This window comes from Ursus americanus, chromosome 11, assembly GCF_024610735.1.
Source record: "Ursus americanus isolate L20-20 chromosome 11, mUrsAme1.1.p, whole genome shotgun sequence".
In the NCBI taxonomy this organism is placed as follows: Eukaryota; Metazoa; Chordata; class Mammalia; order Carnivora; family Ursidae; genus Ursus; species Ursus americanus.
The window spans coordinates 69203728-69218114 of record NC_142137.1 but is presented as its reverse complement, the minus strand read 5'-3'; the positions used below and the strand labels follow the sequence as shown (position 1 = coordinate 69218114).

Genomic DNA, 14387 nt, shown 5'->3' with positions numbered 1-14387 from the left:
AATCTTTTAGTTACTTTCTTGACGGGAGCCTCATAGACAGACACAGAAATTTCAGAACATTTTAATTTTACAGTAGAGAATTTAAAGTATCTGAATGTTCTAAAATCAGAACATAAAGAAGTGTATCTTTGTAAGGTATTCTGTGGATTTATTTACTAATATTAACATAACCAAATAAACATAACTAGTGAATTCAGGTCTTTTCATCAGCTTCTAAAATGTTGGCCATGAGCATATTGGGAGACAAGTCTGAATAGCCATTTCTGCAACAGAGGCAGCCAATGCTCTCTCTGGTGATTTTATTTTAGCCCAGAGGCATTCAAATATGAGCTCAATGCATACTGACATCAGGAATAATATTAACCCTGAGACGCGCCTGCCTCAGGACCACAGTAGCCCAGAAGAGGTAGACTAGACCAAGGCGCCGAGAAATGGAGTTGGTCTAGCAACTTACATCCATATGCTCTTATGACCACAACATGGGCAAAGGCTTCCAAGAAGTGATACCTGAATGTCTCTTTGTTTGAAAACAGTAGCCATAAGGTGAAGGAGAGAACCGCTTAACCTAAGAGTTGTCCAAATGCCTGACCCACCTGATAATCCCCTTCCTTATTCATTCAAGAAAAACCAACCAACCTTGGTGTTAAAGATGGAGGGAACCCCCCAGAATTTTTTAAAGCCATTAAAACCTTATTGCTCAACACAGGAAAGTGGGAGAAAGAAAGTTAGAGCTGGCCTTAAGCATAGATGACCAGGATCCAGGGGCCTGTGTCTGCAAAGACCACCAATTAGCAAGCAAGCATTTGTATATATAAATATATATAAAGCAATCATTTGTATCCACCAGATATTCTGCTAGAAAACTGTAGGTAAGTATTTTTTTAAAGATTTATTTATTTATTTTAGAGAGAGAGCAAGCAGGGTGAGGGGCAGAGAGAGAATCTCAAACAGACTCCCTGCTGAGCACAGAGCCTGACATAGGGCTCGATCCCATGACCATGAGATCATGACCTGAGCCAAAATCAAGAGTCAGACACTTAACCCACTGCACCACCCAGGTGCCCCTGCAGATTGGTATATTTTTCTTCATAGTCACATGAAGGAGTCATAGGGGAGACTTAACGGAAAATATGTAACAATAGTAATATGCTAAAACAAAGTTTAGGAAGTCTATAGCTTTGTATAATGCTTCCCCAGAAAAGTCATGGAAGTTAGATCAGAGTTTGTCAAAAGGACAGTGGGTTAAGGATGATAAAGAACATTCCAGCAGAAAATACTGCATAGACAAAGATACAGAGGCAAATATCTTATCTGGTGCACAGATATTTAATAGATGTTTGTTGAATGATCATTGCATCTATAAAGAAAAAGATATTGTTTCATTGATTCATCAAATATGTGTTAAACACCTGTAATCCATTAGGCTTTGTTCCGGGCTTGGGGGTTAAAGTACCTGCTGTCACAGACTTTATATTATGTTATTAGATGCCACAAGGGTTGCACAAACAATCAGTATGATAGGAATTCAGGAAAAGAATAGTTAGTTCAGGACAGATTTATCCAAGACAGAATCCAGGAAGAGGCGGCCCTGTCGTAAGACCTCCCTGAAATGAGGCTCCTTCCTGCCTTGCTCAAGCTGCTGGACCAAACTCATACTCCTCTTATTTGAAACAAAACAAACTGACCAACCGAACTGGAGGAATCTGTCTATCCACTGTTGCCTGAGAACAGAAGGCAACTTCTTGGGGGTTTGCTGCCTTTTTCCCCTGAGTCTCTGATTTATTAGGTCCTACAGGAAAAAGAATCCAATCAGATGTGCACATGAAGAGATTTTAACCTAAAAGATCACAGATGACCTACAGTGATGGGGAAGAGTCACAAGAACCCAAAACAATGTGGAGGGCCTCCGAGTGCAGCATCAGTGGGGAGCCATGACCACCTGAGGCCTGAAGGGACAAAAGGAGGAGATGGTGTCACATGGGGAGTAACCCTGGGGTCTGGCGTCATGGAGGTGGGGCCTCTTGGCAGGACGTGTAACCACAGAGGGTCCAGCCCCAAGCAGGAAGGGATGAAGATGGACATCTCGACTCCTCTCTTCCACCCTCTGATCTCTTGCTCATGTCTTCCATTTGGGCCACATCCAACCGAAAGCCAACCTCAGGGGGTCCTAGTGACACAGCCTTGGGAGTCAGCCTTCCAGGTGCAGGGCAGAGGAGGGGAAAGAATACTGAACAACCAGTGTATTCTCTATGATCTGATTTTCCAAGTCTCCAAAGCCTCCTGATTTCAATCATAGCTACTCTTGGACATGGAAAGGGATGAACCGCATGAACTATTTTATCTAACTAAAAGACCCCATTCCATTCAGTAAGAGAAAGAAAGACTTTTATTTTAATAGGGCCAGTTGTTTTCTGTTCCCTGTATTTCTCTCAAATGGCAGTGATCTCCAGGCGGATGACCTCTGCAATTCCACTGATATGAAATCTTTGAAAGGAGTACACTCTACACACCCAAAAATAAAAATATAATTGCAGCCCCCCTCTTGGAACTGAAGGCTTTGGATGCAGCCTCATGTCTGAATTTTGCTCATACTAACAAAATACCCTCATTAACCCTCTACACATTTCCTTTCAATTCAATTCACCTGTAAAGCTTTTCCTTTCAATATTTGTGGCTACTCTCCACTGTTCTCCCTTGAAAGTTGAGTGATTTCCAGTCTTTGATATTACATTATCCAGCCAAGCAAGCCCATGTCTCCTGGGGCCCAATCAGGCTTTTTCCATCAGTTCGGCTGGTTGACCCTAAACTTAATGCATTTTTTGATTAATGCAATAATTTTTTTAAAAAGCAAACTCAAAAATTGGTTTTAAATTGGTTTTAAAATATTGAACAAGCTTTAGGTTAAAACTGCTAGGAGTTTGGGAAATTGGTGACAGAAGATCAATCCATCACAGGCTAATGAGAGTCCAGTCTCATTTGCTTCCCCTTGCTCCTGCCTGGTTGTTCTCCTCCCCATGCTCTGTTTCCTTCCATATATTCCCTCTGGAGGCTCTCTAATAAGTAAACACTTGCTCTTGCAAACCACATCAATTGATTCATTCTCCCAGTGGTTCCAAGCAGTAGATGTTACTCTCCCTATTCAACTGGAAGGCAAACTAAGACTTCTGGATTTTTAATGGCATTGTCCAAAATCTCAGAGGAAATCATTTTCAGTGGCAGTACCTGATCAAAGTAGTTTGGGAACAGTGACTGTGCTCTCTGAGTAATAAATCTACAGTGTCTAAAGGGAGTGTGCCCATCCCTTCCTGCCAAGCTCCTACTCAACCTTCAAGACCCAGATCATATGTCACCTCCTGCATGAAGCCATCTGCCCACCCCACTACCTCCTTGAAGCTCTCAGACAACGTATATGCTTCTGTTACCCAGTCATTACACTGAAATATTGTTTTCCTGTCTCTTCACTAAAATTCAGAGCTTTGTTAGTGGAAGGTACCTATTTTGTCTTTATAACCTCCAGTGCCTAGGATGCCTAGGATATAGTAGGTACTCATTAAGTGCTTTTTGAATGAATGACAACTCTTTCCTTCATCCCCAAGCCTCCCTTCTCATCGTGAAGCCGGGAAAGCACTCTGCAAGAATGGTGGCGAGGAGTCATCCAAGATGGTGACATAGGAGGCTTCTGAGGTCCCTGGCCTCACAGATGCGCCAAACCTACAGTTACACATGGGGCAGTGCCCTCAGAAAGAGATCCAGAAACTAGCTAAGTGGCTCCTACATATCAGATGAATGAGAAAATACCCACGTCAAAACGGGTAGGAAAGGCTGAGACACACTCTTACCATAAACCGTACTCCTGGCACTGTGCCATACAGCCAGGACAGAACCTCCAACTCCCAGCTTCTCCCAGAAGGGCGAAGGGTTTGGACCGTACATCTAGCACCCCAACTGTTAAGACTGGGTGCCAAACACCTAGCTCTGAAAACCAACAAAGCTTATGATTGTGAGACCCACATGACTGTAGCAAACACAGAAGCAAGTCCTACAGGGCACACCACAATCACCACATCTATCCCCACAGGACTCAGCACAGAGGGAGCAGGCAAAACCTCCCACCTTCCAGTCTTTCCATGAAGGAGCTTTACCTGCATACTTTGAAAGCTGCTGCCCCCAGGCCAGGCTTCTAATTTAGCAGGCACTAGGGGTTGGCTGTGATCCACCCCCAAAGACCAAGGAAACATGAGGATGTTCTCACCTTCACCTTCTCTTCTAATGCACCACAAGCTGCCAGTGTCCTCCTGGAAGGAGCTTGTGCACAAGTCTGCACCCCAACTTTTATGGCTTTTACCCCAAGGATGGGTCTCTGATCCCTGGCTCTGATAGCCAAAGAGGCTTCCATTCATGAGTCCCACAGAACTGTAGCAAACAAAGAAGCAATTCTTAACTGACTGTCCCCCCAGTGCTCAGCATAGAGGGAACAGGCAAAAAACTGTCTCCCATCTTTCCTTGAAAGGGGTTTATTGAAATATTTTAAAAGCTGCCACCTGAGAGTAAGCCTTCCAATTTAACAGGCATCTAAGGGCTAACTGCAATCTTCCCTCGAGACAAGGGAAGCCAGCAGATACCTTTCCCATCTCCCTTCAGCCTACTCCAATAATAGAAGCAAGCTGCCAGTATCTCCTTGGAAGGAGCTTGCACACACATCTAGCACCCCAGTTTTCACAGCTCCTACCTAAAGGACGGGCACCTAGATCGATCACCTGGCTTTAATAGCCAAGGGGATTTGCAATCACAGTTCCCACAAGACTGTAACAAAGAAACAGTTCATCACAGGTGCAGGAGCACCAGCAGCACTCTGGTTGTATATCTGGGCTCAGCACAGAGGTAACGAGCAGAAACATCTACCTCCCAGTTTCTCCCTGGAAGGGGCTTAACGACATACTTTCCCACTGCTGCCTGAGGGTGCCACTTCTAATCAGCCTGCATCTAGGTGGTGAGTGCAGTCCTCCTCTTCGGTATCCTGATGGGTCTTGACACACCCTCAACTACGAGAGAAGCCACTAAGAACAAAGAAGAAGGCTTGAACAATCACAAAGGTTTGAGAGACAGCGAGGAGCTAGGGCCGGGTTAATTGGTGAGGTTCATCTCCTACATGAGACCACTCTGTTAAGACTGGGAGAGGTGGCTGATTTATGTAATGTACAAAAACCAACACAGAGAGTCAAGGAAAATAAAGAAATGGAGGAATGTGTTCCAAACAAAAGAACGAGCTAAAATCTCCAGAAACAAATCTTAGTGAAACAGAGATAAGTGATTTACCTGATAGAGAGTTCAAAATAACAGTCATCAAGATGCTTACCAAGGTCAGGAGGGCAAAGCATGAACAAAATGTGAATTCCAACAGAGAGATAGAAAATACCTATCAAACAATGCCAAACAGAAGTCACAGAGCTGAAAAATACAATAACTGATCTGAAAAATACCCCAGAGAGGTTCAACAGCAGGCTAGATAAAGTAGAAGAAAGGGATCAATGAGCTCAAAGATAAGCCAGTAGAACTCATCCAACCAGGGCGGCAAAAAGAAAAAAAGAATTAAAAATGAAGATATCATGAAGAACTCACGGGACACCATCAAGGAGAACAATATCCAGGTTTGGGCGGTCCTATGAGGAGAAGAGAGAAAGAGTCAGAAAGCTTATTCAAAGAAATAATGGCTAAAAACTTCCCTAACCTGGGGAAAGAAACAGACATCCGGATCTAGGAAGTCCAAAATGTACTAAAGAAGATCTAAAGTGATTCACATCAAGACACATTATAAATTGTCAAAAGTTAAAGACAAGAAGAGAAGCAGCTTGTTATGTACAAGGGAATTCCCAGAGGACTGTCAGCAGATTTTTCAGCAGAAACCTTGCCAGCCAGAGGGAGCGAGGTGATATATTCAAAGTACTGAAAGAAAAAAAAAAAAAAAGCCTGCCAACCAAGAATTCTCTACACAGCAAAGTTGTCCTTTAGGATTGAAGGAGAGAGAGTTTTCCAAACAAAAGCTGATGACGTTTATGACCATTAGACTAGCATTAGAAAAAATGTTAAAGGGTGTTCTTCAAACTGAAATGAAATGTCTACCTCAGGAAACAACAACAAAAATCTCAAATAAACAATCTAACTTGACACTTCAAGGAGAAACAAAATTAAGAACAAACTAAGCCCAACATGAGTAGAGGAAAGGAAATAACAAAGATCAGAGCAGACATAAATGACATAGAGACCAAAAAGATAATAGAAAACAGCAATAAAATTAAAGCTGGGGTTTTTTTTAAGATAAACAAAATTGGCAAACCTTTACTAGACTTACCAAGAAAGACAGGTCTCAAATGAATAAAATCAGAAGGGAAAGGAGACAGTACAGCTAATACCACAGAAATACAAAAGATCATGAAATTACTATGAACAATTATACACCAACAAATTTGGACAACCCAGAAGAAATGGAGAAAAAACATACAACCTACCAAGATTGAATCATGAAGAAATAGAAAACCTGAACGGACCAATTATCAGTAAGAAGATTGAATCAGTAATCAAAAACCTCCCAACAGGGCTGCCTGGGTGGCTCAGTCAGTTGAGCATCTGCCTTCAGCTCAGGTCATGATCTCAGGGTACTGAATTGAGCCCTGCATCAGGCTCCCTGCTCAATGGGGAGTCTGCTTCTCCCTCTCCCTCTGCCTCTGCCTTCCGCTCATGCTCGCTTTCTCTCTCAAATAAATAATTAAAATCTTTAAAAAAATAAAAATAAAAACTTCCAACAAACAAAAGTCCAGGATCAGATGGCTTCACTGGTGACTTCTAGCAAACATGTAAGGAATTACCACCAATTCTTCTCAAGGACTTCCAAAAAATAGAAAGGGAATACTTCCAAACTCACTTTCCAAGGTCAGCATTACCCCATTGCCAAATCCAGACAAGGACATTACAAGAAAAGAAAATTACAGGCCAATATCCATGATGAACATAGATCCATAAATCCTCAGCAAAATAGTAGCAAATCCAATTCCACAATACATTAAAAGGATCATTCACCATGATCAAGTGAGATTTATTCCAGGAATGCAAGTATGGTTCAACATCCACCAGTCAATATGCTATTAACAAAATGTTAAAAATCAATATGATACATTAACAAAATAAGGATAAAAATCATATGAGCATCTCAATAGATGCAGAAAAAGCATTTGACAAAACTTAGCATTCATTCCTGATAAAAACACTCAACAAACTGTGTAGAGAGAGAAGGTACCTCAACATAGTAAAGGCTATATGTGACAAGCTCACAGCTAACATCATGCTCAATGGTGAAAAGCTGAAAGTTTTTCCTCTAAGATCAGGAACATGACAAGGATGTCCGTCACTTTTATTCAACATAGTACTGGAAGTCCTATCCAGAGCAATTAACCAAGAAAAATGAATAAAAGGCATCCAAATAAGAAAGGAAGAAGTAGCATCACTATTTGCAGATGGCAAAATATTATATACAGAAAACCCAAAAGATTGCACCAAAAACCTGTTAGAACTAATAAACAACTTCAGTAAAGTTGCAGGATATAAAATCAATATGCAAATCAGACATACAATGGCCAACAGGTACATGAAAAGCTACTCAACATCATTAATCATCAGGGAAATGCAAATCAAAACCACAAAATATCAAAAAGACAAGAGATAACAAATGCTAGGGAGGGTGTGGAGAAAAGGAGCTATGAAAAACAGAATGGAAGGTTCCCAAGCAATTAAAATTAGAACTACTGTACAATCCAGCATTTTCACTTCTGAGTATATATATTCAAAGGAAAGAAAACCATCTCAAGGAGATATTTGCATTCCCATGTTCATAGCAGCATTATTCACGATAACCAAGGTACAGACACAACCTAAGTATCTGTCAGCAGATGAACAGTTAAAGAAAATGTGGTATATATGTGCAATGGGCTATTATTCAGTCTTTAAGAAATAAGGAAACTATATCATTTGCAACTACGTGAATGAAACTGGAGGGCATTTAAGCCAGACACAGAAAGACAAATCCTGCATGGTATCACATATATGTGGAAAAAAAAAAAACAGTCAAACTCATAGAAACAGGAAGTAGAAAAGTGGTTGCCAGGGGGTAAGGGATGGGAGAAATAGGGAGTGGTTGGTAAAATGGTACAAACTTTCAGCTATAAGATGAATAAGTTCCAATGATCACATGTATAACCTGGTGACTATAATCGATAACCCTTTATTGTATAATTGAAACTTGCCAAGAGAGTAGAACTGAAATGTTCACACACACAGTAATATGTGAGGGTGATGGGTGTGTTCACTCAGTGGAGGGAATGCTTGCACAATGTATGATACATCACATCGTCATGTCGTACTCTTTAAATATCTTACAATTTTATATGTCTGTCATACCTCAATAAAGCTGAAATTAGAACCACTATGTAGATAAATCATCAGATGGAAAATATCTTTTGTAGAAAAAGCTCAGAGAGCCATGTCTCTTCAAAGGCAAAAAATCTAGCTACTTGCTTTCATAATTAGGCGAAAGCAGAAAAAAATGGTAACTCTAAAATGTTCAATAAAGTTTGTTTTACATAATAAAAAATAAATAGTCTTAAAATTTTTTAAAGAATGAGCAGTGACTTCAAGGCTGACTTTTGTCGTAGCCATCTTTTGAATCATAAGAGAAAATAAGATTGCCCATGGTAACCCACTGTCCCTCCATCTGCCTCCTGAATTAGAAGAATAAACCTCCATTTCGCCTGGGAGAAAAATAATAACGTATGTTTGTATAGTACTTGTTGACAAAGCACTTTCCAATACGCCGTCTCATTTTGAGCTCTTCACAACATTATGTCATCGACTGAGATTATAGGCAAGGTACAGGAGAGAGAGTGACCACCCAAAGTTATAGAATTGACGATCAATCTTTCTAACTGGTGTCACTCTGCATTTTGAAAAGGGGATATGCGTACGTTATTGTTGGCTAGTGAAATACTATACCACAGGGACACTTAAATGCGAACAGGGACGAGACGAGTAGTGTCCATGAGCAAAGTAGGCTGGATTAACTTCATGGACTTTCCTATGTTTTGATAAGAATGAAGATACATTTCATTTTCTTCTAATTTTCCTTTAAAACAAATACAACAACAGAAAAACACATTAAAACAATTGCCTGCGAACACAATTGTGCATAGCCTGTGGGGGTCTGAGCAAACCTGGAAAGACATAACTCCAGTCAATTTTACCAAGTAGAAATGCGGGAGCAATGCTACTCAATCTTCCAAACTGATTTATTTTACTTTTCAGTAGCTTGAAATTCATGTGTTTATGTTAAATATCCTTATTTTAAGTGTTGAGAGCTAACTGCATAAAAAATCAAGTGCAAAAAATATATTAAAAAATTAAGTACATCTATCTATAGGTAAAATTTTGTCTCCAACCATTGTGTTACACCTTCTGTTACATGACTTTGAATCTAAGTCTTAATTTTGACTAAGTCTTAATTTTGACTAAGTCTTAATTTCTTACAATCAATAAAAAAAAAAGAGGGATATCCAGTAATTGCTTATAAAACATCTACTCTGTACCATTAAGACTACAGGTATTTTGGATATAACATTAAATGAGGTAGACCCAGCCTTTGATCTCATGAGGTTTATAATCCAGTGACATAGAAAAACAAAGAAACAAATAACTAAAATACTGTACGGTGAAAGGCACAGTCGGGGAAGTTGAGGCTGCTATGAAATCTATGATGTTCAAGGAATTGGTCACAGGAAGAAATGAAGTGTGAGACTGGGAAGATGAGCTATCCAGACAAGGACAGGACTTCAGGATGCTGTAGGCAGAGATGAAGGATGCAAAGTTCTAGAGAGGAAGGAAGATGGCATGTTCAGAGACGCGAGAGCAGCTCCGTGTGATCGCAGCATAAGGTGTTGGCGGCAGTGGGAATAGACCGAGCTGGAGAAATAGGCAGAGGGTAGCCAATGAAGGGTCGTATGGGTCATGTTAAAGAACTTGGAATTAAGGGCACTGAGAAGTCATTAAAGGATTCAAAGAAGATTGACATCATCAGGTGGGTGTTTTTGGAAGATCGCCGGCGGGGCGCCTGGGCAGCGCAGTCAGCTGACTATCTGACTCTTGGTTTCTGCTAAGGTCATGACCTCAGGATCGTGGGATCGGGCTCCACACTCAGCAGGGAGTCTGCTTGGGATTCTCTCCCTCTGTCCCTCCCCCTGCTCACGCTCTCCCCCTCTCTCTCTAAAAATAAAGAAATCGTTTAAAAAAAGAAAGAAAGATAGCTCACTAGCTAGGGTAGGAAAAGCAGTAGGGAACTGTAATAGTTTTCAGGAAGCATACCCTGCGACCAGAGGTTTGAGAGCAGGTGTACCGGCAGGTGCTCTGGGGGAGCACTGTACAGAGTGAAGGGAGCAAGGTTGTGCGGAGGAGTTGAACGGTGGTGCAGCCACAACAGTCCTATAAAGAGCTCGAGAGCAGAAACAGTCCTTCAGAGCTGCTCTGCGTCATGGGGGCCAGGCTTCTGCACCCCTGTCATCCCCAGTGGTCCAAGCCCAGGGCTGTGTGCCATACTAAAGCCATGACTACTGAACGTGACCGTTTGCTATCAAAAGGACTGCTGCTTAGACGCTCCAGCCCCACAGGGCTCGGGAGCACGCCAGGAGCTTTATTCCAAATGGTGCATAACTCTCAGCTGCAGAGCCCTAGATACCCTCATTGTGATTCTCCTCCGGCTAGCGATAGACTCCCTGTGCTCTTTCCTGCCACGGACAGCTCGAGTACCATGGGTGCGTGGCCAGAGACAGGATGCTCGCGTGGCAGCCTGACCCTCTGCACAGCGCTTTGCGGCTCCGGACCCCCTCAAGGCTGCCAGTGCTCATCTACCACCAGTAACAGCTTCCTTTATGGCCACCAGCTGGTGGGGCCCTACCTCCACCCCTCATTTTCGAGCTTGTGTCCTAGGACCACTCCTGCTACTGACTGTCATAGGTCAGGCTCCCAGGGAAACAGGCTCTGAGACTTGCACACAGGAGCGTCTTGGGGAGCACCGTCAGCAGCAGCAGCAGGAGGAGAAGGAGGAGGGCTGAGCAGAGGGAGGAGGTGACGCCGATGGAGCTGCACAGAAGGTGGGGTGAGGCTGGGAAGTGAGGTGGCTCTTGAGAGTTGTCTGCCTCGAGGCAGGGGGGCAAGAGGCTGGCCTTTAGCATGCATCCATGTCACTGGAGGTGGCCTGTCCCCACATCGAGTGCTCTTTGAGCGAAAGTCCTAGATAGCATCTCAGTGGAGAACCAGCAGCCAAAATTCCCAGCAGCTGATGTGGGGCCAGATGTGGCAGAGGGTCGACCACCAGATCCAAGACTAGAGAGATGCCTGGTCCGCTGGTGAGGGCAGCCAGGAATACTGAGAGGTGGCATTGGAGGTCGGGTCTGCAGACTTTGTCAGTGAGCTAGAAGACAGGATGAGAGAAGCAGAAGTCCAGGTCGCTGTTCAGATTTCTAACTTGGGTGGATGGTGGTGCCCTCCCTGGAGGAGGAAACACTAAAGCAAAACAGGGTGTGCAGGGAGAGACAGCTCACTTTGGACGTCTGAGAGCAGGTGTTCAGCGGTGAAGGGACAAATGCATAGCACCTGCGACAGAGATGCCTAGGCTGAAACTGAGGGTAGGTTTCTGTGAGCTGAAACCCCAACTCAGCCATGGTCCCTACCCCAGCCTCCTCAGGTGTTCAGCCAGAGGCCGGGAGGGGTACCACCCTGGGGAGGGGAATGAGTCAAGGACACTCAGGTGAGCCTGGATGCCTGGATCTATTTTGCCTCCGTATCTCATCCCCACTGTATCTCGTCCATTTTCTGCGTTCTGCACAAGCGCCGCTCCAGCACCAGGAACCAGGTGACATTTATTCTCCCAGAGGTGCAGGTCCTGGTTATTTAGGAGTATAGTTTCGGACTCGGTCGTTGGTTTAAGGAAAGCAGCTTTATTGGCAACCACTTCCCTGAAGCCCTCGGGTCTGGACGCAGCCTGGGGGCGGCGCGGACGCAGGTGACGGTGACACATAGCGCAGGGGTGTCCCAGCCACGGCTCAGTGCAGAGGAGCCGAGTGAGTGCCCAGACCCACTTGAGCCCTCTGTAGCCCCTTCCCCAAGCACTTAGCCTGCAAACAGGTGGGCTCTGGGGGAGGGGCTGGTACTCTCAAGAACTGGTTCCCCCACTTCCAAGCAAGTCACTCAAATTCTAACAGCGTTTTTCCTCCCCTGCCACTTGGGGCCAGTAAGGTCTACTGAGCTATAAATAATGAAATGAGAATGTATGTGAATCATTTTATAAGTTGTAAAGTACTACAAAATGGTTAAACCTGGGCTTTGGGTATTTTTAAGGCCGAATGCTGAAAATGTCAGGCATTAGAGAGAAAATGAAAGACGACAGCAAAGGACAAAGGAAGGCTTGTGTGTGTACACACACGTGCACACACACTCGGACACACGGACTGGACCTCAGAGGCAGACCCTCACCACACAGACCAGGTCTCGGTCTCTCCAGGGACCTTCCTGCCCTCCAGACTGTTTCCTTCTTTTCTGGAGTCACTCTAGGAAGAGCCCCAGTAACACTTCCTGGGGCTCAGCCTCTCCCGTGGGGCCTCTCCCCTCTCTCCAGAAACTTCCCCAGCCTGGTGTTCACCCTGGGGGACACAGTTCCACCAGGCTACCTGAGCTCTCTTACCTCAGCCCCAACCAGAGCTCAGCCCTCTTCCCAGACACCTTCCCAGAGCTCCCCCATCCTCAGCAGCCCGGCTCTGGAACACTTCCCCAAGCAGGGGGGCTCACCTCAACAGAGGCCTACCTCTGTAGCTTCTGGGTCCCCAGGGGGATTAGGAACCCTGGCCAACCTGCTAGAAAAGGGCCAAATGTAGACTCCTCACCCTAATTTGCTAGTCTCTATCCTGTGTAACAGACAGAACCTCACACACCCCACAGACACACACACATACACCACACGCCACGCTCACAGCCCCCCACCCCTCACACACCCCACATACACGCCGCACACCACAGACTGTTGTATCTCCGCCCTAGGAGAACATTCCCTGGCAAGCCGGCATTTCCTCTTCCAGGAGGAAGAGGGGACACGGCTGCAGAGCAACCCCTAATTCACCAGATGGCGCTAAATCCTTAAGGGAAAAGACATTTTGCAGGAAACCGTGGCCAAAATGAAATGACCTGGGGGAAACAAGGAGCATTTGCCACTTTGGGCTGACAGCAGGGACAGGAGGATCAAAGGACTGTTTTCACAGGAGCAGCATTTCCAGGCGAAGTGCGGATGTGAAAAACTAAGAGCTGGCTACTGGCTGCTATAAATCCTTCACTCATTGATAGGTTAAAAATGGGGGGTGTATATATTCTCATCCACAGGGGGGCTTGTTGACCATTTGTGGGGGAAAAGGCTTCATCTGCTCTGTCTGATTGCCTCCTATCAAATGAAGCCTTTCCCAACGCAAGCACAAAGGGGTAGCACATTTAAATTGCTCACTGCTGTTTTCCAAATTTTCATTTCATTTCTGTCAGCAAGAACTACTTGTCCATCTCTCATCTGCCCGGCCTTATTCCTTGAGGAATCCAAGGCAAGGCCGTGGTTTTGAAGTCAAACAGATCTGGTCTTGAAAATAAATTTCAGCCATGACAAGCCGTAATGATTACTTAGGCAATGGAGCCCAACTGGTCTGTCAAACATTGGTCTAGTGGTTGCTGTGAATGTGTTTTCAGATTTGGCCAATGTTACATTTCTAGGTGTTTATTTCTTCAAGTAAAGGAGATACCCATAATGTGAGTGGGTCTCATCCAATCAATTGAGGGCCTTAAGGGCAAAGATTGAGGTTTTCCAGAGAAGAAGGAATTCTGCCTCAAGACTATAACACGAGCTCTGCCAGCCTGCCCTATAAGTGCTGAGCTTGGCAGCTCAAACAATCCCATGAGCCAGTTCCTGAAAACGAATCTGTGTAATATATATAAATATATATACACACATATATAGTATTGGTTCGGTCTCCCTGGAGAATCTTGACGGATACATTAGTTGTAGTCATTATCAAGTGAATCATGTAACCTCTCAAAGCCATGCCTTCCTCGTCCGTAATGTGATACTGTAAGATCGGGAGGATTTGTTGAAATGACGCGTGCACGGTGCCGAGCTCGGAGCCTGACAAATCAGTGTGAGCGGAATGAGGCAGTCTGCCCCCCTCTGTCCCCATCCCAGTGTATGCACTCCCTATAGGATCACATCGGGCTGGGGGGACGAGGCAGACCCCCTTGCAGCAGCTGGTCCCAGAAAACACATA

General features: G+C 44.3%; 1 protein-coding gene across 3 annotated transcripts in view; it reads left to right on the top strand.

The window, feature by feature from the left end:
* The window catches only part of PRKN (parkin RBR E3 ubiquitin protein ligase), a 1256589-nt gene that overhangs the window by 1217972 nt on the left and 24230 nt on the right, over positions 1-14387 (top strand). The gene's annotated exons all lie outside the window — the stretch shown is intronic.